Source organism: Petaurus breviceps, unplaced genomic scaffold, assembly GCF_028583685.1.
Source record: "Petaurus breviceps papuanus isolate PSGF00001 unplaced genomic scaffold, PetGlider_PUasm1.0 90925, whole genome shotgun sequence".
NCBI classification, from domain to species: Eukaryota; Metazoa; Chordata; class Mammalia; order Diprotodontia; family Petauridae; genus Petaurus; species Petaurus breviceps.
Genome location: NW_027187380.1, coordinates 10,681,121 through 10,704,459, shown reverse-complemented (window position 1 = coordinate 10,704,459; position 23,339 = coordinate 10,681,121). Strand labels below are relative to the sequence as shown.

The 23,339-nt window shown below is 38.5% G+C and overlaps 1 protein-coding gene across 3 annotated transcripts in view; it reads left to right on the top strand.

Moving 5' to 3' along the window:
* Nucleotides 1-23,339, top strand: part of TEX2 (testis expressed 2) — a 172,902-nt gene that overhangs the window by 23,934 nt on the left and 125,629 nt on the right. For 2 of the 3 annotated variants that reach the window (XM_069076290.1, XM_069076291.1), the window contains exon 2: nucleotides 9,059-9,197. The exons of the other annotated variant lie outside the window; for it this stretch is intronic. The gene's annotated coding sequence lies outside the window, so the exon portion shown is untranslated. The remainder of the gene's footprint in view (nucleotides 1-9,058; nucleotides 9,198-23,339) is intronic. 3 annotated transcript variants of the gene reach the window in all.

Genomic DNA, 23,339 nt, shown 5'->3' with positions numbered 1-23,339 from the left:
GATTCAAACTCATTTCTTTCTAGTTCTTTCTCTGGATGTAGACATCTCTCTCCATCATGAGTCTTTTGGGATTGACTTCTATCACTGCATTGCTGAGAAGAGTTCAGTCTATCAAAGCTGGTCATCACACATACATTGTGACTGTAATTGTGTACAAATTTCTCCTGGTTCTACTCTTCTCACTCAGCATCAGTTCGTATAAGCTTCTCCAGGTAAATGTGAAGTCCATCTGCTCCTTGTTTCTTATAGCACAATAGTATTCCATAACATGCATATACCACAACTTGTTCAGCCATTCCCCAATTGATGGGCACCCTCTTAATTTCCAATTCTTTGCCACCCAAAAAGAGCTGCTATAAATATTTTTGTACGTATGGGTCTTTCTCCCACTTCTATGATCTCTTTGGGATATAACCTTAGAAGTAGTATTGCTGGGTCAAAGGATATGAAATTATTTATAGCCCTTTGGGCATAATTTCAGATTGCTCTCCAGAAAGGCTGGATCAGTTCACAACTCCACCAGCAATGCATTAGTGTTCCAATTTGCCCATATCCTCTCCAGCATTTGTCATTTCCCTGTTTTGTCATCTTAGCCAATCTGACGGGTGAGATGTGGTACCTCAGAGTTGTTTTGATTTGCATTTCTCTAATCAATAGTGATTTAGAGCATTTCTTTTTTTTTTTTAAACTTTGAATTCCAGATTTATTCCCTTCCTCCCTTGTCACCCACCCTTACTGGGAAGATAAGCAGTTCAGTATAGGTTCAACATGTGTGGCTAAAGCAAAACAATAACATAGTAGATATATTGTAAAAGACTGACTATATTTCCCTCCCTTCTATCCCACCTCCCACTTGTTCTGTTCTTCCTGGCTGCTTATAATATTCTCTCCTTAATCTGGGAATTCTGGAACCTGGCTATAATATTCCTAGGAGTTTTCTTTTTGGGATTTTTTTCAGGAGGTGATTGGTGGATTCTTTCAACTTCTATTTTGCCCTCGGGTTCTAAAACATCAGGCAGTTTTCTTTGAGAACTTCTAGGTTCTTACTTTGATCATGGCTTTCAGGTAGTCCAATAATTTTTAAATTCTCTCTCCTGGATCTATTTTCCAGGTCAGTGGTTTTTCCCATGAGCCACCACCCTACTTCAGCCTCTCTAACCCTAACCCTAACCCTAACCCTTCTCTTCTGGCCTAGACTGCTCCAACAGCCTCCTAACTCTTCTCCCTATCTTAGGTCTTTCCCTCCTACAATCCAACCTCCCGAAAACTGCCAAAGCAACTTTTCTCATGGGTCACCCTCCCCACCTCCCTACCCTCAAACATTTAATAACCTCCAGAGGTTTCTTATTATATGTAGGATCAAATATAAACTGTGTTTTACATTTAAAGTTATCCATGACCTTGCCTTTTCCTTCCTCTGCTTCTCATATACAACTCCCCTCTGCATACTCACCAGGCCTGTAGTACTGGAGTATCTCTGTCCCTCATACGTGACTCTCCAGCCTTTGGATTGGCTTCCTCTCATGGCCAAATACTCTCCCTCTTGTCTTAGCCCTTTAGAATTCCTGGTTTCATTCAAGGCTTAGCTCAGATGCCAACTTCTGTAGGAGGCCTTGCCCAATCTCCAGCAGCTATAACCTTTCCCTGTAAGGTATCTACTTTGTATGTATCTTCTATATATTTATATAATTACATGTTGTCTCCTTGTTGGAATTTGAGCTACTTGGGGGCAAGAACTATTTTGCTTTTTTCTTTTTATCTCCAATGCCTAGTGCCTGGTATGTACATAGTAGGCTCTTCTCAAATGATGGCCACAGAGCATGGGAAAGGGGTTAGTATATAAAAAGGTATATAGAAGGTAGATTGAGACCAAATTGTCTAAAGGACTTTAAAAGCTAAACAGAGGAGCTTCCTTTTGATCCAAAAGATCATGAGAAATCACTGGAATTTGAATAAGAAGATGACACAGTCAGACTTTTCCTTTAGGAAAATCATTTTGGCAGCTGGATACAGAATGGATTGCTTGAGACAGGGAGTCCAATTAGAGGTCTGTTGCAGTAGTCTAGGTAAGAGATGAAAAGGGACTGAACTAGGTTGATGGTTTGTATGAATAGAGAGAAGGGGACAAATTCAAGAGAAATTGTGCATGGAGAAAATAATAAAGTTTGACAACTTATTGGATGTATGGATATTTGGAGTTGTGGATGATGCCGAAGTTGTGAACCTATGTGGCTGGCAGAAATGGGAAGTTCTGAAGGGAAGTATTTTGGAAGAAAAGATAATTCTCTTCTGGACATGTTAAGTTTGATATGCCTATGGTATATCCAATTTGAAAATCTAGTAAGCAGTTCTAGATGTGCTGAGAGACAGTCAGTCAAATATTCATTAAATACCTGCTTTGTGCCAGGCACTGTGCTAAGCAGGAGGGATGCAAAAAGGGATGAACAACAGTTCCTGCTGATTTGGGAGTTACCTGCATAGAGATGATAATTAAACAACCATAACAGCTAATGAAGCCACCAAGTATATATAGAGAATTAGAGAACCAAGGAGAAAGTCTTATGGTATATCCAAAGTTAAAGAGTTATGATTAGAAATGAGAACAGAGGTGAATGAGAACAAATGGTTAAGAAGGTAGGAAGAGCACTAGGAGAGAACAATATTATGAAAACAGGAGAGAGCATCCAGGAAGAGAGCATAATCCACAGTGGAGGGTGGTCAGCAATGTCAGAGGCTGCAGAGAAGTCAAGAATGATAAGGCTTGAGAAAAAGCCACCATATTTTACAGTTGAGAAATCATTGGTAACTTTGGAGTTAACAGTTGTAGTTGAGTGATGAAGTTAGAGGCCAAATTTCAAAGGGCTAAGGGGTGAGAGGAGAGGAAGTAAAGTAGATAACTAGGGAGGAGAGGTACATGACTATAGTTTGTAGGGATAGTAGCATCTTAGGAGGTTTGTTTTTTGTTTTTCACAGGATGGGTGAGATCAAGGTAGGTCAAGGTAGTAGGAAAGGAACCAGTGTTTAGGAAGAAACTGTATCCTACTTCTCCTGAGGTCTAGCTTGTCTAGGCAATCTTGTGATCCTCTTGTTTCTGGGATTATGGCACTCACTTAACACTTAATAGTGCTTACGATCTTATGCTTTCTGATCCTTATGTGCACATACTCATCTCCCCTGCTAAGTTATAAGACTCTTGAAGGCAAGGACTGTGTCTTATACCCTTTGAATTTCATAGGCACCTAGCAATCTGCCTTGCAAATAGTAGGCCCCTAATAGCCATTTCATATGGAAAAGCACTGGAAAGGCTCCTGTTGGATTAGCCATACCTACTCTTTATTTACCGATGAAAAATTATGCAGAAGTGGCAGGATGGGCTATCACCAGAGAGATGTATGAGAGTATGAGTAAAGGATAACAGCATGAATTAGTCCATTGGTGATTGTTATTTGTCCTTTATTCTCGAAGAAGACTGTGACATCAGGGAGGTGATGCCATGACATGCAAGTGAATTGGATATAAGTGAGGGAAGGCTGTGCAAGGTCACCAGCATCACTTTCTCCTCCAGAGTCACCTGGGTCCTGTGGCCAGATATAGATCAGGATGTCTGGAGATGACCCTGGGTGTAGTGACAGATCTTGACCTTTTTAAACTGAATTCTTTGAGACCATAGGTGGACACAATATCAAGAGAACTAGAGGAAGGGCCCCAGTTGGGTGTTTTTCCTATGGAGGATTTATAGGAGAAAGTGCCAAGGAACCTCATCCAGGATGAGAAAGTATAGATGGGCTGATGTATGGATATCCTACATGGATGAGAGCCCACGTCCCATTGAAGTGTAAAAAATACATAAAGTTAAATAACACAGAGGAGTCTATTTAAATTTTGCATCATTTTATACTTAATTTCCCATTGGACCCATACTGCCTATGTGGCATCAAAAGTTACAGATGGGGGCGGCCAGGTTACTCAGCAAGTAAGAGCACCGGCCCCAGAGTCGGGATGACCTGGGATCGAATTCCAATCAGATACTTAGCACCACACCCAGAAATAACTGGCAGTGTAACCTTGAGCAAGTTACTTAATCCCGATTGCTTTAAAAAAAAAAGTTACAGATGAAGACTCTTGAGGGATCTGACCTCTGTGACATTCTTGCCCAAACTAGTTTGAGAGTAGAGGTCAGTGCAGTGTAGTAGAAGAGGCAGGTTGTAAACAACATCTGGGGGGAGTATATCGCTTTTGTTCATTTTCTCAGAGTTAGTACCCAGAATGTATTTTTGCCTGATCTATTCCTATTAGAGAAGCCCTAAGTTCTTCCAGAGTTCACCTCCAGGGCCACCTCCAGACAAACCTTTTCTTAATTCTTTCTCCCCGCTCGTTAGTCTGTGTATATATTATGTTCATCCCCACCCTGCTGGGGAGGGGACTGTTTTATTTGTTTTTAGATCCCCATACTTTGTAGTATGTAATTTGAGCTTCAAAACTGTTGTTGAATTGAAAACCAATTGCATGCTTCTGAGCTTTTTTTAATATATGTAGTCTCAAGGCTTTAGTGTGATTGAGAAATATGTTATATTGGCAAATGGGCTACAGAAGCAAGCTTTATTTCATGGTTTTTGATACTTGATATACTAAAGTCTTACAAAAAGAAAGGAAATGTGGTATAGTGGGAAAGAATTCTGAATTTGTAATCATGGGACTAGGTTCAAATCCTGACTGTCATTATGTGTGTGACCTTAAGCAAGTTGCTTCATCTCTGAGCCCCTGTTTCTTAGTTTCTTCTTTTATAAAAGGACTAGATGATTTCCAAGGTCCTTTTCAGCTCTCTCAATATAATGTTTACATAAATGTGTGTGTGTAACTTTTTAAGGATTAAAAGTACTTTATAAACATTGACATTTATTTTGGTTCTGTCCTAGATTCCCTTTCTATACTCTTGCTCTCGTTAGCACTCATGGTTCAATTATCATCTCCATGTAGATGACTCCCATATCTATATCTGTTTAGCCCTAATCTCCTTCCCAAGCTCCAATTCCTTGTCACCAACTCTCTATTGGTTTTTCCAATTGGGTGTGCTAGATGCAGTTCAAATGACATTTCCAAAACGAAATTTATTAGCTTTTCATCCATGTCTTTTCCTAACATTCCTATTTCTGTCAAGGCCACCACCATATTTCCAGTCACCCAGGTTTGGGTTCTTAGTAATTCTTGACTTCTCATTCTCCTGAACTCCTCCGCCCACAACCCCAACCCCGGCCATATCCAATCAACTGTCAAGTCTTAACCATTTCTGTCTCTATATCATCTCTTGGGTCCATCTTCTCATCTGGCCAGGCCTTCATTGCTTCTCACAGAGACTACTTCAGTCGTCTTCTAATTGGTCTCCTTTTCCATTCTGTCCATCCTCCACACATCCGTCTAAAACACAGGTTTGCCATCTTCAAAAAAGTCCAGGGCGCCTGTTGCTTCTAGGGTAATGCAAAGTCCTCTGCTTGGCATTTGAATTCCTTCATAATTTGATTCCAGCTACCTTTTCCAATTAATCACACATTAGTAAGTTCCTGAAAATCTAACCAAATTGGCCTTTTTGTTGTCCCTCCCACATAACCTTCCACCTTCTGTCTCTGTGACATTTCACAGGCTGTACCCCATGCTTGGAATGCATTCTCTCTTCACTTTCCCTTCTCCCTGGTAAATTCTTGACTTCCTTTAAAGCTCTGCTCAAATGTTACCTCCTACTTAAAACCTTTCCTGACTTGGAGCATGGATGCTGGAGGGGCGGGGGGGGGGGGGGGGGCGAGGTGCTGGCTGCCCTTCTTTCCCTCCACACCCACCCCATAACCTTATTTTTACTTTGTATATGTTTTGTATCTACTTACACATGTGATTTCCCTTGATTTAGAGTTTAAGTTCTTTGATGCCAGGGACTGTTTCATCTTTGTCTTTGCTACCTGGGTGTCTAGTGTAATGCTTGCCACATATTAAGCAACTGATTGCTTGTTGATTGATTAATCTTTGCTATAGCCCAGTGACATAGATGCTATTATCATCCTCATCTTATCCATGAGGAAGCTGAGGCCCAGAGAGTTTAATTGATTTGTCCAGAGTTACACAGCTGGTGTCTGAGGTGGCATTTGAACTCAAATCTTCCTGACTCCAAGTCCAGAACTCTTGTTGGTACCCTACACTAAGCCTATAAAATCCTGTAAAAGCCTATAACAACCTCAGGTGACCGTATTTCTTTCTTTTCTTTTCTTTTTTTTTTTTGCTTTTTGGAAGGGGGGAGGTGACTTGCCCAAGGTCACATGGCTAGCCTTTTGTGTTAAATGTCTGAAGCTGGATTTAAACTTAGGTTCTCCTGACTCCAGGGCTGTCGCTCTATTCACTGTGCCACCTAGCTGCCCCAAGGTGATGGTATTTCTATATGTATGTAGCAAGTAGAAGGAGCTTAAGCAGAGGTTGTGATTTCTTCAGATTAGTTGTTTTTAAAGTAACAGGGAAATTTGTAGTGTCTAAAAGTTGAATCCTATAGGTTAGAACTAAATTTATATGGCAGGTGAGTATCTTAAGAAAATGTTCTCATTTCTCAAAACTTTTTGGAGCAACATCTGGGAATTTCTGGATAATTCTCAAAACAAGTTATTCTGTGTTATGGAAAATTTGCCAGAGTGTGTTTGTTAAAGCTTTACCTATTTAAAAATGATTTTTCAAGTCTTTTATTCAAATAACTTGTTTTCCTGCATTACAAGCCCAGCAGTTTGGAATGTGTTGGTTTTGTTGTCAGTGTCCAAAGTTCTTGGAAAAGAGCAACGAGCCTAAGGGGAAAAATCATCATGATCACCACTTTTTGACCACCAGCCCCTGCTGCTCAGGAGATTGTTGGAAAAGCCCCAACTTTAATTTTAATTGTCTTTCAAAGATCAAAGATCATAGGCTTCCATCTAGATGGGGCCTCAAACATCATCAGATCTAAGACCCTTATTTTACAAATGAGGAAACTGAGGCTCAAGGAGATTAAGTGACTTGCCCAAAGGTTACTGTAAGAGGCAGGATCAGAAGTGTTTTGAGGCCTAAAAAGGTTTCATATCAGAGAAGGGGAAATATAAGTGTAGTATACATTTATTGTATGTATCAGGCATTCTTTTGGGTATGCATGGAGGAAGCAATTCCTTCTCTCAGGAGCTTTCAGACCAGTATTCTTAATCTGGGCTCCATGAACTTATTTATTAAAAATATTTTGGTAACTGTTCAGTATAATTGGTTTCCTTTATAACCCTATGCATTTTATTTTATGCATTTAATACTATTATTCTGAGAAAGCTAGACTTCTCAGGCTGCCAAAGGGGTCCAGGACACAAAAAAGGAGTGAGAATCCCTGGTCTAGTTACTTGGGCTGAGATAAGAAGGCAAATAATATCATTAACTGGGAAAAAAGCTTGTAAAGCTCTGTTTTTGTCTTTCTTTGTATCCCTTGCATGATGCCTGGCACACAGTGAGAGCTTAATAAATATTTGTTGACTGACTGACTGACTGACTGACTGACATATCTCATTTGAGCTTCACCAACTATCCAGTGAAATGGGTGGTACAATCCCCATTGTACACATGACCAAATAGTAAGAGAGTGAAGTTGACTTGCCCATGTGGTGTCATGCTGCCAGTAAGTGGTGGAATTTGATCTCCAAGTCCAGGATTCTATTACTGTTCCTCACTGTCTCTCAGCTCAAATAACTCTAATACAAAACAGAGTATGATGAATTCACAAGAGAGGTGGAAAAGTGAAATGAGAGATTACTTCCTGATGGGGAGATGAAGGAAGGAAAGTTTCATGGATTTTTTGGTACCTGATGGAGTGAACCTGAAAGGAGGATTAAGATGTCTTCTTTTGCAGAGGTCAAAATGTTTGAGAATTTCAGTTTTTAATTAATTCTTAATTAATTAAAAATTGTCTTTATTTAATTCTATATTAAGGACCATCTTGAATTTTGAATACATTTTGTTGTTTTTAGTCACACCTGACTTTTTGTGACCCCATTTGGTATTTTCTTGACAAAGATACTAGAATGGTTTGCTGTTTCCTTCTCCATCTTATTTGACAAATAAGGCAAACAGAATTAAATGCCCAGGGTCACACAGATAGTAAGTGTCCTAGTCTGGATTTGAACTCACAAAGATGAATCTTCCTGACTCCAGGCTCAGGTACTCTATCCGCTGCACCATTCAACTGCCTTTGAATACATATAGGTAAAGCAGATTATACCTGCCTATTGAAATACTGAAGATTTTTTTTAAGCTATGCTACATCCCACTGCCTGATCCCACTCTGATTAGCATGAGAACTTTGATTTGCTTTATTTCCAACCTGATCCAGGTCTTCTCTTACAGGCATCTTGGTGGCCTTATGCTCTTGGGGGCTCACTATATTGATACTAAGCTTAGTCCAGACAGCTTATCCCACTGCAGCTCAGAACTCCTGAGTTTAAGAGATTTGACAGGCTCAGTCTCCTTAGTAACTGGGATTACAAACATGAACTATCACACTTGGTTTATTCTGTGTTAAAGGTCATAAAAACTGGAACTGAGCTGTGTATGTGTGTATCTGTATTTGTGTATGTGTGTATATACACATACTTCAGGTCTAGCCATTGTGACTATTACGTGCAAAATTCCTTGAAGCATGATAATAGACTTGTAAAACATTTCTTCCAAACATTAATACTCCAATAAATTATCCAAATGACCTTGGCTTTTTCCCCCCATGGAGAAGAAAGGGTGGCTGTGGTTTGAATTTGCCGAATACCCCAGATCCTTTGGTACAGATAGGCAAATCTGAACTGGTCATCTTGATCATGGGTCTTTTAAGTTACATTCTCCTCCACCCGGAAATCTCTTTTAAATAGTAATGTCTTTGAAAAAAAGGCTGTATAATTTAATGCACTTTATATTTAGTAGATTTTTGCAAAGAACTTTAATCTTATAGTTTAATAATTTTTGCATAGCATTAAACAATATAGGCTTCCAAATGTAAAATATTAAATTAGGCTATTCTTTCTCTAATCAGGAATAAAAGAAAAAAGACATCTTCATAATACTCCAGTATTCCATTGGATCTGTGTTCTCATCGATGTGGGTATTCCCTCCAACAATGCAGATTGCAGCCCTGACTGCCCATCCTGTGCAGCTCTTGTTCATGTCTTTCCGTAAGTTTACCACAAGGGGTTTACCCAGTATACTGGGGTCCTTGCATTCTCTTGACGTGGTATGGTTACCATTGGCATATGTAGGCTGCTTGTTGGTCATTCTTTTTCCTTGTCTTGTCTTTTTTTCTGGTCACACATCAACTTCCTTTCATCTTCTGAATTTGTTTAATAATGATAATGATCAGCGTAGTTTAGATCTCCTTTAGTATGTCCATTTATTGATCATTAGACAAAAATCTCATATTTGTAGTGTCAACAGCCAAGTTAATATTTATAAACAGTCTAAAGCTTTGTACTCTGATCCCCTTTCCGCTACTTTGCCATGTAACCACAGAACTGAGAGCCGTTTTATCTTTTTCTTTGTTTCACAGATTACTATGGCCAAAGAATCCATTTCCACATGGTCAGCCTATGGGTGATGAGCCTCTTTGTGTCTGATGAGGCTGGTCCTTAAAAAGCAGACTGTTGCCAGGACCATACTCATAACTTTTTTTTGGCATAATAGAACCTGTCAGACCTTGGGCTCTGTTGACATAGTCTTCTAGAATCCAAGGTTACCTTATGCCTTGATGGGCTAGGTGGAGGGCTATGTTTATAAGTGTATCACTTATTATTTTAATATGCTTTATTATTTGATAGTTTATTTTTTTCTTTTTCTTAGTCTTATTGATATCTTTTGTTTTACATCATTTTTGTTTACAAATGTAGTCCTCCCTCATCCACTGCCCCAACAATTAAGTTCTAGTCATTTGTTGATATCTCTAGAAAGTAGTTATCTATTTTTCTGCTAATTATCTTATTTTCAAGACTAGAAAATATCAAAGATATCATTGTGTCTAGCTTTGTATTTTCCTGGAGCATAGCTTCACATTCTCTTCTGCCCATTTATGTTCCTTCTGCAAAAATATCTCATAAAATGACCCTAAACTGTGCAGTGACTTTTCACCACTCTGAGCGATTGAATGGGGAAGCAAAGCCAGGGCTTCTTGAGCTCACCATTGGTCAGTCACTTTGGGTGTGCCAACTAGGAACCAGAGAGGATTAGACTTTAACCTCAAGACTGCAGTTTTGCCTGTGCTGGTCCTTCTCCACAGTGAGTCACCTAAACCTTCACATACTCATTCATTTGTTCTGTAGAGTATAAATAGGCATTACTTTACTTTAGTATGAGGAATTGGCAGTATAAACTATATCCAGGCTATCTAGTATTGTGTATACAACATACATCCAGCTCACTATGTCTGACCTCTCTTCTTAGTTCTACTTGGTTCCACCCTCAGGTTAGCTGGGCACATACTCATGTGCACCCTTCCCTCTACCCCCTCCTGTCTCTCAGAAAAAGGCCCTTTATGGTACCAGGTACCATACAGTTCAGCCCTGCTTGGTATTTCTTTGTGAAAATCCCACCCCTATAGTCTCTGTTATTGTGCTGTTATTCACTTACATGTCTGCTCTCCTAGGAGCTGGAAGTTGGATTGGTGGGAGTTGTAGTTTCAGTGACTCATTTACCCAATAAGAACTTACATTTTTGAAGCAAAGTCTTGGTGGATAAACTGAAGAACTTAAAATCAAGAAAATTTGGGTTCAAATCCTGTTTTTGACACTCAGGTGTGTGACCATGAGCAATATAAATATTGTTCACTACTGATAGGGTCATTCCTTTTACCAGTGTGGGTTGCACTTCATACATCCCTTCTTTCTTACCCTGTATCAGTGTTGTCCATGTCTCCCCTTGTTGGGGATGCCTTCCTCTGGTTCTGGTACTTTGTGGACACCAGTGCAACAACCCCTGTCTTCCATCTCTCATCCCTTACCACCCATCATCACATGACTGGCCCACCTCCTTTTCTGGCTCTGCATATCCTTGAGGATGACTTTTACTTCTCACTTCTTGAGCAAGTCTTTGTTGATAATTCACTTTAGGCTACTTACTGCCCCCCTTTCCTTTGCCCTTTGGATAACCAGTTTCATCATATAGTGGAAAGAGCACCAGAGTTGGAGTCAAGAAATGGCGCCAGTATTTATTAGTTGTGAGATCCTGGGCAAATCACTTCAGGTTTGACAGTGTCAGGTTCTTTTCCGTAAAATGGGAATAATAATTTTTTAACTATTCACCTCACCACTCAGGAGTTGTGAGGAAAATGCTTTGTAAAACTTAAAGTACAATTAAAATTTTGAGAATTTATTATGTGAAGATTGTAATGTACCATGATTAGCACCTGTTTAGCATCATAGGGAGAATATTAGTGTTAAAAAGATGGGCTTTATAGCAGCAGAAATCATTGAAAACACTTAATGGGTTCCCAAATACAGTCTAGCCCACTTTCCTCTTCCTGTTTAATTCTGGGTCCAGCTCCCTGTCTATCTGTGGTACCTGTCCCGTGTACAGAGATTGAGGGACTAATTCAGTGGGCTCCCCATCAAATTGCATGTCATAGTTTGGGCAGGAAACATTTTTCATTCACTTGATTTAACAAGGAAACATCATTTAAATATAAACCCTTATCTGAGCTATAATTAGCTTAGGGCAAACATGGCCTTGCTCCGGGGTATTAACATCTGGGGATGCACACTTCCTTGGAGGGGTAAAAGTAAGGCACGCCCTTTCCTCTTATGCTTCACACTCTCATCTTCAAGCCCATGATATCACATGGTACAGTGATCACCAAAGACCAGTATATATAAGGTCCTATTGCTATGATCCCCCTCTCTTGGGTCCTACAATCCTTTCAGGGCTAAAGGCTATAATCTCTGGTTCGTGAATTTCCATTTCTCTCAGCCCAACTGTACCAATGTGTGGACTGTCCTTGGTGTTGCTGCATGCCCCTTCCCCTTAATCCTTGCTTAACTGAATTTTCCAGGTACAAAACTTTCTAATTACAGCTCTGACCCTAATCTGTAGCCAAAAAGAGATGTCAAGATACATATAATTTGGAAGGGGGCACATAGTAGTCATAATCTTAAATATTAGGACTATTTCACCACTTCATTTATTGTTTTTCTTAAATGACTGATCTTTTGTTTTTATTCCTCCTTTCTTTCTCTCCCACTGAGCCATCCTGTATAACAAAGAATAACAAAGGAGAAAAAAAAATCAGGAAAACTAATCAAAACAGAAACCAAGTTCAGCATTATGTGTAATGTTTCACATCTGTACCTCCTAACCTCTGCAAAGAAGAGAGGGATATACATTCTCCTCTCTCCTTTCTGGGGCCAAATGTAGTCAATAATTTCACAACATTCAATTTCTATTTTTGTTGTTATTTTTTATATTTACATTTTTATAATCATTGTGTGTATTTCTTTCCTGGCTCTGATTTCTTTACTTTGCATTAGTTCATAAACGATTTCCCATGCTTCTCTTATATTTATCACTTTTCATTGTTTCTTACAGCACAGTAATATTCTGTTACATTTATGTACCACAGTTTGTTTAGCCATTTCTTTGTTGATGATCACCTATTTTCTTTCCCAGCCCTTGGCTACTATTAAAAGTATTCCTATAAATTACTATCTCCTCTCCCCTCCCCTCGAAGTGAACCTAGAGAAGGAATAACACTGACAACTATTTACAATTTTAGAAAATTACCTTTAATGAGCAAATATTCATAACAATTAGTTGATTTTGTTGTTATTTAAAGATCTTAAATTATTTATTAAAAATATAAGCCTTGTGGTGTAGGGGCATGTGCTTCTCAGACTTTGTAGGATTTTTGCAAAGGTGTCAGGCTGAGGGGATGTTTCATTTTATTTTTGCTGGATGGTAAGCATTGTGAAGCTCAAAGGGCAGCTGAAGTGGAAAACTCCCCAGACTTCACTAAAGAACCTTTTAGGCAGGTTGACTGCTTAGGTATGGCTCTGTAGGAGACATGTGATCCAAGAGGCTTTGCTTAAGTAACTGGATCTTTTAATTGGTACAGGTATCTCATGAGCTAGTAATGCAAGCTGCTGGTAATTACTGAAAACTTACTGTGAAATTCATCTAAAATTAATGAAGTCAGCACTATGGATATTAAATACAGCATACATTATATAGCTGGCTCCAAGGTGTGTACATATGGATGTACTATAGCAGCTTAAAAAAATCCTAGATAAGTTTGATTTGTTGTTGAATTGTTTCCCTTGTTAGGCAGTTGGTATATGCTAAAGGAATCTAAACTGATCTTCATGTTAACTTAAGGAAAACATAAGTAGAAACGTAAATCTGTAAAAAAGATACTGTATATATCAAAAAAAATCCCATTTTTAATTGCTGTCACTCTTCATAGGCACAGATCATTGAGAAATGACTTTTTTGGGGAAAAATTCACAGATGAAAACTAAGCAGATAATGAACAAGAATTCATTCAGGGTCTTCTACATCCCAGGTGCTATGCCAAGTGCTATGGGTACAAAGATAAAAAAAGAAATATTACTTGCCCTCAAGGAGCAGATAAATTGAACACTTATAACTGTTGCTTTTTACAAGTTTGATTTCATTTTTAAAAATAGATGAGTGCTCTATTGAACTCTGTGCTGTTTCTGTCAACCTTTGGAGGACTGTGAGTCTTCCTTCATTGACCCTGTGCTAAATGGCATTGCATTTAGGCAGCAAGGTTAATATACTTTGCAACTAACATTGTCCCTATAGTGACCTGCACTCAATAAGAACTCTTCATTTGATTAATAGTTTTCCTTTTCCTTTTCTGGCTGGGTTTCTTTATTTTGCCAAGGTTCATGGTCCAATCCCACTGATTGGCACAGAACCTTTGACGTTATTGCCTTCTGCCCTGGGCCACTTTGGTCCTTCCTTAGACAACTTGGTGGCCTTCATGTCACTGGGGATTCACCCTGTTGGTGGCAGACCTCTTGGGGAGATCTGATTGGTTTTAACCCTAGTGTGGCTCAAAGGATCCATAAGCCTCAGCTTCCTGAGTAGCAGGGATTTTAGGTGACACTTAGCTGGTGAGTGGTCTCTAATCAACATGTGATTTAAAAGACCTTAACTAAAAGACTAACCTTAACTACTTTGAAGTATATTTCACTTAAGATTTGGGTTTTGTTATAGGTATCTCATTTAAAATGATTTATCCAACCAAGATTTTTTTATTATTTTTATTATAAGGTGAATTTCTAAAAGCTTTAATACTTTTTATATCACGATCATCACAGTATATACCTACTTCTACCGTCCCCTAACCCCCTCCCCCCCGCATTGTGCATTGAGTAGTGACTATACTGGACAGTGTAGACAATCTTCTGCTCTTGTGTAGTCCACCTTTCAACTGAAAGGAAGTACATTTAATAAGATGAACTTGAAAATGATAGTTGAAAATTTTAGAAATTTTATTTTGTGCTTTTTAAAAAAAATTTAGAAGATTGTAGTTATTTTTTCTATCTGTCTTTGGAAAAAAATAACACAGACTATCCTTTTCTAAATTTGAATTTGTTTAGGCCTATAAATGGAATGCTACCTTTGGTTTAAAAAGGATGATGCAGTATAATTTATTATAGAGTCGGGGTAGTAAGCAAAAAAACCTTTAAAAGCCAAACTGATTCCCCAAAATTTCAGAATAGCTTCATTCCTTTCTTCAAAAAACTTAAAAGATATGTTCTGTGTATGCCATGTATCAGATAAAACTTTTCTTATGCTAGAAAGAACATTTTTGATGAGGTAGACTTGGAATGAAAGTGTCACTTTAAAGCAGTGAGACTGACAATGAAAAACCATTTATTAAGTGTTTACTGCTGTGGATATAAATAGAATCAATGCAGTTTCTATTCATGAGGAGCTCATGCTTTAATTGTGGGAAACAAAACTAGAAAGAAAGTACAGCCACAGGGTAGATGGAAAGGCCCTTGGATTATATAAGTAGTTAAGATGGCAGATTTGGGGTGTGGGGCCAGGACTGTAGCGTATAGAGGCAGGGCAGATGGTAACATCTAGAGGTTCTTAGGATGCAGTGGCAGAGTAGGTGGTAAGGCCTGGTGGTCTTTCATTTCATTAGAAGAAATGGAGTTGTTGGCTCCCATCTTAAAATGTGCCCTGTCAAGGATGAGTGGAGCAAAGCAGTCCAGCAATCTGGATGAAGGGAGAAGGCAAGTGGTAGGGGTTCCTGGTAGTGACAGCTCTTCAAGCCATCCAGCTAGTCTCTGGGACTGGCCTTTCTGTGAAACTTTTAGGGGTGATTATTATTAAAGACAGTATAGCGTTGTAGACAGAGAGCCAGTCTTAGACTCAGGGAGATCTGCCTCTCTATACTGGCTGTGTGACCTTAGGGAAGAAACCCCTCATTGACTCTTGCAACTTGCTACAACTGTCAGTGGCAGAGTAGGTGCTGATCTGCTTTGGGAGAGGGAGTTTCTCATAGGACATTCCTTATACCAATGAAATCCCAGGTCTGGTCCAAAAAAAATAGCAATAACAATTGATAATTGCATGTTACTTGAAAGCTTACAAAATATCTTATATACATTTTCTCACTTGATCTTCAGTAGAACCTTGTGAGGTAAGTGCTACAGAAAAAGAAACTGAAGCTGACAGCTTAAATGACACACCTACAGGATTGATTATCCAGCTATTAAATTCCTGAGGTACAATTTGAGCCCCCTAGTCTTTCTGAATCCAAGTTCAGCACTTTTTTCTAGTATATATTGATGCTTGTGGGGAAAAAATATGCTGGAAAACAGAAAATCTTAACTGGTAATAAACATTTAAAGAAGATAAAAGATGGTGAAACACACAATTTTATAAAGTACTCATCTAGTCACACAGAACCTGTGAATGTTGAGATCATAGATTTCATTTGTTCAAGTGAACTGGAAAAGTGTTGACTGAAGAGTCAAATTTACATAAAGAAAGAAACTTTCTGAAAATGAGACAAGTACCTGTGAAAGTTATGCCACATATGTTGAGCAATGTATTGAAGTAGCAAAGCAACAATTTGATCAACAGACAAAGCTTGAATCTTGAGTTAAGATAGCAGTCTGAGAGGTTATTGGGGAGCTAGGCTCCCCTCCATCCATGTCTGAAAGGGTACCTGGGAAGGCATTGGTTAACACCAAAGAGAAGCTGCAGTGAGGTCTTCCATCTAGTCCAGGATTACATAAGATGCCAACCAGAAAACCTAGGGTGCTCAGAGAAGGGGCACCATAGGGGAGTTAGTTCTGGTAAATGACCAGAAGCCTGCAAGTGCTCAGAATGCACAGGATCCATTCTTACAGGGCAGAAGCCTGTAAGTTTTCTGAGCTGAGATGTGCCAGCAGGATTAATCTAGACCTGATCTTACGGGTTATATGAGGAGTGGAAACCAGGCAGAGTCAGGGGAGGCTGAAGCTAGTCTTCAGTAATTGGAGGGACTAATGCCTGTTGGAGGAGTAGCTAGGGAGGAGTCAGCACCCATAGCCAGGGAGACAGAACAGTACATGCCTTGGAGCACTCAGAGGGACATCAGTAGATAGGGCCAATTCAACAATCTGAAGCACATGCTGTGGGTCCCTGCAAGAGACCTGAGATCAGTATCATCTCTAGCAACCAACTGTCCAGGCCACAGGAGAGGACAAAATCAACCCTTGGTTGAATCCCCAATTGAAAGCAGACATGAATGTCATATCCCAAATCCAAAGTTCCCAAGTCAAAAAAAAAATTACAGCCAGAATGCAAAAGCTCAGATACCAAGAAGCAATGATCAGAACCATCCAAGATCATGAAGCAGCTCATCCAGTCCAGACCAGGCCTTCTCTTTTGAACAAGCTGCTGTCATTAACCTGAAGCTGCTGTCATTAACCTTAGAGGAGTTTTATGCATGCCCAAACAGCAGTAGGGATTCTTCTAGCATTAAATGACTGGCAACGGCAGCTTCTTCCATATCAATGTACAGGCAGCCAGGCAAAAAGTCAAATGAAGAGCAGCAAAACGATCACTCCAAAATTCTGAATCTCGTGTTATTTAGTTCTCTTAAAAAAGAAGAATATAGAATCAAAGGGGGTGGGGCGCAGTGCGGCTTGCAGTTATTTCACTTGTCTTTTTTAGTGTCAGCATTTTATATGACAAGAATGGGGATAGAAGTACCAGCTTAATATAAGACCTCAGTCCTTTGACTTAAAAGAAAAAATAAAGAAATTCACCTGGAAAACTGTGGAAGACTTTTAAACAGTTATTTTTATTCAGCATTTTTTCACATGAAGGAATACTGAATGTAGCATAAAGAATTGTCCTAAGTAATTCTAAGAACAAAAGGACTTTCTAATTTTTATGTTTACTTATCTAAAAAGATTTGTGGAAACTATAATAAATAGAATTTTTATAAATCTTCCCCCAAGTGACTATTCTGCACCTCCTTTAAATGAGAGAAAATCTTGGAATATAGCACATCAAAAAGCAAAAAATAGCAACTTAGAACTCAAAATAACACAACATGACAAAACTGATTATGATTCTATAAGGGGAGAAAATGGATCTTTAATGAAATAGAAGACTTTCAAACATTTCTGATAAGAGGAGAGTTGGGTAAAATATTTGTAATGCAAAGACAGTAGACAAGAGAAATCTAGTCCTAGTAAATAAACTTGATCAATTAGAAGCTGCTAAATAATATTGAAATGCTTACATGCCAGTAGGTGAAAAGAGTCAAGGAATCAGGATCCCACTTTCTTTTTCTTTTTTTTTTTAAAGTAATTGGGGTTAAGTAACTTGCTCAAGGTTACATGGCCAGTTATTTCTGGGTGTGGTGCTAAGTATCTGAGCCCGGATTCGATCCCCCAGGTCATCCCAACATTGGGGCCAGTGCTCTTACTCGCTGAGCCACCTGGCCTCCCCTAAGCAATTGGGGTTAAGTAACTTGCTCAAGATTACACAGCCAGGTGTTTCTGGGTGGATGCTAATTGTATGAGCCTGGATTCTATCCCCAGGTCATCCCGACACTGGAGCCGGTGCTCTTACTAGCTGTGCTACCTGGCTGCCCCTGGGATCCCACTTTCTTAAAGAGTCCGAGAAGGATCTAAGAAAGACAAATACAAGGTCTAAGAGTGTTTTTTATTGTGTTGTTGGTTTTAAGGGAGGGAGGAAAAAGAGTGAAATAAAGGAATACAGTTAGGGAAAGAAATTAATGAGGAGGAAACTTAATGTTTGCCAAAAATGGGATGTGCTAGAACATGCAGACGTGGAGGAAAGTTTTGGAGAAGCGGCGTCTCAAGATCCTATTATCTTAACCAGACAAAGTGGTATTGAAAATGTACATGTACGTAGTTTGGTGAAAGAAGAGAAGTACCATAGAGTAGTGGGTAGAAGTCTAGGAAAATCTAGGTTCAAATCTTACCCCAAATACTTAACTAGGTGGTCAAGTCACTTAGCCTCTCACTCTATGCCTCATTTTCCTCATTTGTAAAGTGAGGGGGTTGGACTCAATGGCCTCTAAAGTTCCTTCCATTTCTAAACCTATAATCCTGTCATCCTAAATAATTAAGTTCAACTAACATGGGGAGAGAGGAGTTTAAGAAGGAAAGTAGAGCCAGGGAGAGGATAGTCACCTTTGGAAAGTGGAGCACAAATAGGGGGGTCGAAAATGGAGGAAAGGGCTAAGTGATGTGACAAGTAGGATCAGACCACTTCTGTTATGAATTACTGTTGTAGACTGAGTTGCCTCCCTTCCTCTTCTTTTTTCCTCCTCACCTTCTTTCTGAAAAATATGGGAGGAGAAAGTATATGAGGATATGGAGGGAAATTAATGATCATAATGAAGAATGTAAGTGGAATAAACTCATCAATTAAACAGAAAAAGGCAGCAAAATGAATTAGATGGTAGAATCCAAGAATATATTGTTTACAAGAAAGATAGTTAAAATATAAAGATACATACAGAGTTAAATGAGGTGCCAGAACAGAACTTTTTATGCCTTAGGGGAATTCCAAAAAGCAGGTTTGACAATCTTGATCAGACAAGATAACAGTAAAAATATACATGGTTAAAAGAGGTGAGTGAGGAAATGGCATCATAATTAAAGGCACCCAGAAACAGTGAAATGATATCAGTACTTAATATATTATGTACTGAATGGCATAGCATCTAAGAGTACTTAAAGGAAAAGCTAATTGGATTACAGGAAGAAATAGAAGAATTAGACCTCAAAACTGTCATAGTTAAGCAACCTCAGTGTGCCCCTTTTGTGAATGAAAAGTTGATTGCTTTTTGTTCTAGAGTTGCAAAATAAGTAATTCATTATTGTATTACATTGAAAGCAACAACATATGCTGTCAATTAATTGTCAGTTTGTTTCCACAGAATTTATCTATTTTGTGTTTAAATTTCTTTATGTATATTACTTTCCCCCAATAGAATGTAAGTTCCTTGCAGGCAGGGCAGGAACAGTTGCACTTTTATTGTTTGTATTAAATTTTTGGTTATTCTTGTTCTAATGCCTCATAGTAACTTAGGGGTGAAACCTGGGCTAACTGAGAAAGGTCATACCAGCAAGATAGAAGCTCTGGCAGGTTCCAAAGATGAGGAAGGCCCATTATAGGTCCAGTGATATACTGTCTCTCAGGTCTAAGGAACAGTCTGACTAAGCAGAGAGAGAGGCTCATCATAGGCTGATGAATTTGTGCCAATTCCCAGAGACCATCTCTAAAGTCATAGAGAGGCTCTGAACTCTGAACTTCCATACCCTTGAAATATTATGGACAATTGGGATAAGAAAGCAAAAAGGTAACCAAGGTTCGGATTATTAAACAAATATCCACAGTCTACTTTGAATACAAAATCCCAAATTAAATGCAAGCATAATGTTAGCTGTCTTCATTTTGACTTACTTTTAGTAATCTTGGTAAGTAGTGTATGTCAGTACCAAACTTTGAAGAGTAATACTGTAGATCAGTTATTTACAAGCAAAGCAGCATCTTAAAAAAATAAATGCTTGAAAACCCCTGAATTGTAAGGTGCAGGGGTCAATGACTGAGTGGGAATCAAGCATTTATTATTACTACATGCCAGACCCTGTGTAAAGCACTTTACAAATGTGATCTCATTTCATCCTAATAACCACTCTTGAAGATAGATGCTATTATTATCCCCATTTTTCAGTTGGGAAAACTGAGGCATATAGAGTGTAGTGACTTGCTTAGGGTTCCACAGCTAGTTAAGTATCTTAGGCTTGGTTTAAAATCACCTCTTCCTAACTCTAGGCCCAACACTCTTACACCACCTCGTTGCCAAAATGTAAAAACATGATGAACTAAAACATAGTTTCTCAAAATATTTTAAAATATGTTACTTCAAGGATTCTATTGAGATTTTCTTTAAGTGAAAGATTCTGCTTCTTTTTGAGTATCAGTAATCTAGGCCAATTCCTCCCTTCCCCCCACTTTTTTAAAATAAATGAAGAAACCAGGGTCCAGAGAGGTTAAAAAAAAATGACTTGCCAAAGTCACACAGAAAGTTTAGCAGCAGAACTGGGAATGGAACCCAAGTCTCCTAATTCTCTGTTCGATGATCTTTCTTTTGTTGTGTGTGTTTTTTTTTTAACTTCCCCTGCCATTTATCCTTACTTCCTAAGAAGCAGTTTGGGAATTATAATGTGCTCTAGGATGAAAATACTACACAAAATACAAATTTTTAACCACAAAATTTTGGAATTTTTGGGTATGAGTTCTAAATTTTGGAAGGAATACAGAAAGAATCCTTATGAAACAATTTATCTTTTAGCAATCCATTTTTTAAAAGTCTATATTAGTTACTTTTATAAGATCTTATGTTTTGGGGATCCCATGGCAACCTGGTTGAGCAGATGTACCCAATACCCTGGACATACAGTATGTTGACTAACACTGGATCCTTCTTTTGACCTTAAGAGCAACTACAGTTTTTAAATGACATCAGGTAGTTCTTTTTTAAACTCACCCATATGTAACTTGAATGCTTCTTTCTGATCTTATCATGGGTAGTTCTTACACTAACATTTACATGGATTCAATTGTATGCTTTGGGATAAAGTTAATGTTGTAAATTGCTCCCCATACTCTTTTGGCGTAGGTCTGATTGTTTTTGTCATTCAAGTAGACGTGCACTTGGGTCCTTAGTCCCATAGGAAGACACTAGATGTTCAATTAGTCTCACGGGAAGACTTTGTTAGCTAGATGCAGCCAGTGTAGCTGGGATCTACTCCTCCAGGTACACAGGTATGTGCAATAGCAGTGGGAGCTTGCTTTTAGTAGCTCTGCTTTTCAGGAGTTGGGATGTAGAACTTAATACAAAGCTTTGCTTTTCTGTGATCTACCTTAATGTCTCTGCAGAAATGTCTGGTGTGTACCATGGCCTATTGGGCTACTTTATTGAAGCAGTAATAATGATAATATCAAATAATTGTAAAACTGGAAGACAGTGGACCAATTAACACCCATAATTATTGGCACAGATGTTTCACAGTCATGGACTGTACTAGCAAAGCATTTTTCCAGCCTCCTCTCAGTTATAACATTGATCTTATCTTTCTTTTTTAAATCAATTTTATTGGTCACCAAAATTTCCCTTAGTATCTCTTCCCCCTCCCAGAGAATCATTCCATATAACAAATATTATTTTTAAGAAAAAGAAAAATATCAGTAAAACTGTTCAATGTATTTTTTAAAAGTCTGGTAATATGTAGAGGGTACCATGTGGGCCTTCTATCTCTGCCAAGGAATGGAGTGGGAATTTCTTCTCCTGTCTCTTTTGGAACCATGCCAGTTCTTTGTGATTTTGCTGCTTTCACTTTTTTTTTGGTGGTAGTTCTTTCCATTTACATTCTTGTCATTGTGTGTATTGTTTTCTGGACTTTTGTTTACTTAATTCTACACCAACTGAGTTCAGATGAGTCTTTCCATGCTTAGTCATTTCTTACAACAGAATAATATTCCACTACATTTGTGTACTACAGTTTGTTTAGGCATCCCCTATCATATTTTAAATTTATATGTGTATTTATTGATGTCTTCTGTTTGTTATATCATCATAGTTATCCCCAGTGTCCCTCACCCTCCCCTCCCAGAGAGTCATTCTATATAACAAATAATATTTTTAAAGAAGGGGAAAAACCAGCACAATTGAGCAATACATTGAAAAAATCTGAAAACCTGTGTAGCAGCTGAGGACCTCACACCTCCAGGAAGGGGTGCCTTGGGGGTAGCCTCTCATATCTTTTGATTTGTGCCATACTTAATCTATGTAATTTTATTACAGTCACTTTTCATTTTTTGGTGTGTGCTTGTTTTGTCCATTTATGTTGTTGAAGTTATATATATAGTTTTCTTTGCCCTGCATCTTCAGTCTCTGAAGTTCCTGTAGATCTTTCCATGCTTCTTGCATTCATCACACATATCATTTCTTATAGCATAGCAGTATTCTATTACATTAATTTATGACAGGTTGCCTAGCCATTCCCCCAGTCAACATCTACTTTGTTTCCAATTTTTTTGCCATCATAAAAAAGTCCTGTTATAGATATTTTAGTGTAAATAGGGAGAGCCCATCTTTCTTAACAGAAGGCATCACGTATCTATTACCAAAAGAGAACACCAGTGACCCATGCAGATAGAGACCAATTACATGTTTATGCATTTTATACAAAGCATTCATAGTTTGTATAACTTAAAAAAAACCCACAACCCACTAACTATAGGCCTGACAAAACAATATGCTGACTAAGGAGCAAAAAGGATAGACTAAAAGTTTCAGAAGTAGAAAGATGAACTAATTGACTTGATAATATTGAGCAAAGCTCCTGAGAATGCTGTAACATTTATACTGCCTTTGTTGATTATCATAAAGCCTTTATTTTAGGTCCCCACTCATGGCTTGTTTATATGCTACAAAAGTATAAAACAGACTCAAGTATAAGCATGCTAGAATAGTTGATGTCCATATAGATAATTGTTCTCTATTTAAATTATATCCTCAGGGATGGCTAGGTGGCACGGTGAATAGAGCACCGGCCCTGGAGTCAGTAGGATCTGAGTTCAAATCCGACCTCAGACACTTGACACACTAGCCATGTGACTTTGGGCAAATCACTTAACCCTAACTGCCCTCCAAAAAGCAAAAAAAAAAAAATTATGTCCTCCTAGGGTACCCTCTTGAAGCACCACGATAGATAGATAGATAGATAGATAGATAGATAGATAGATAGATAGAT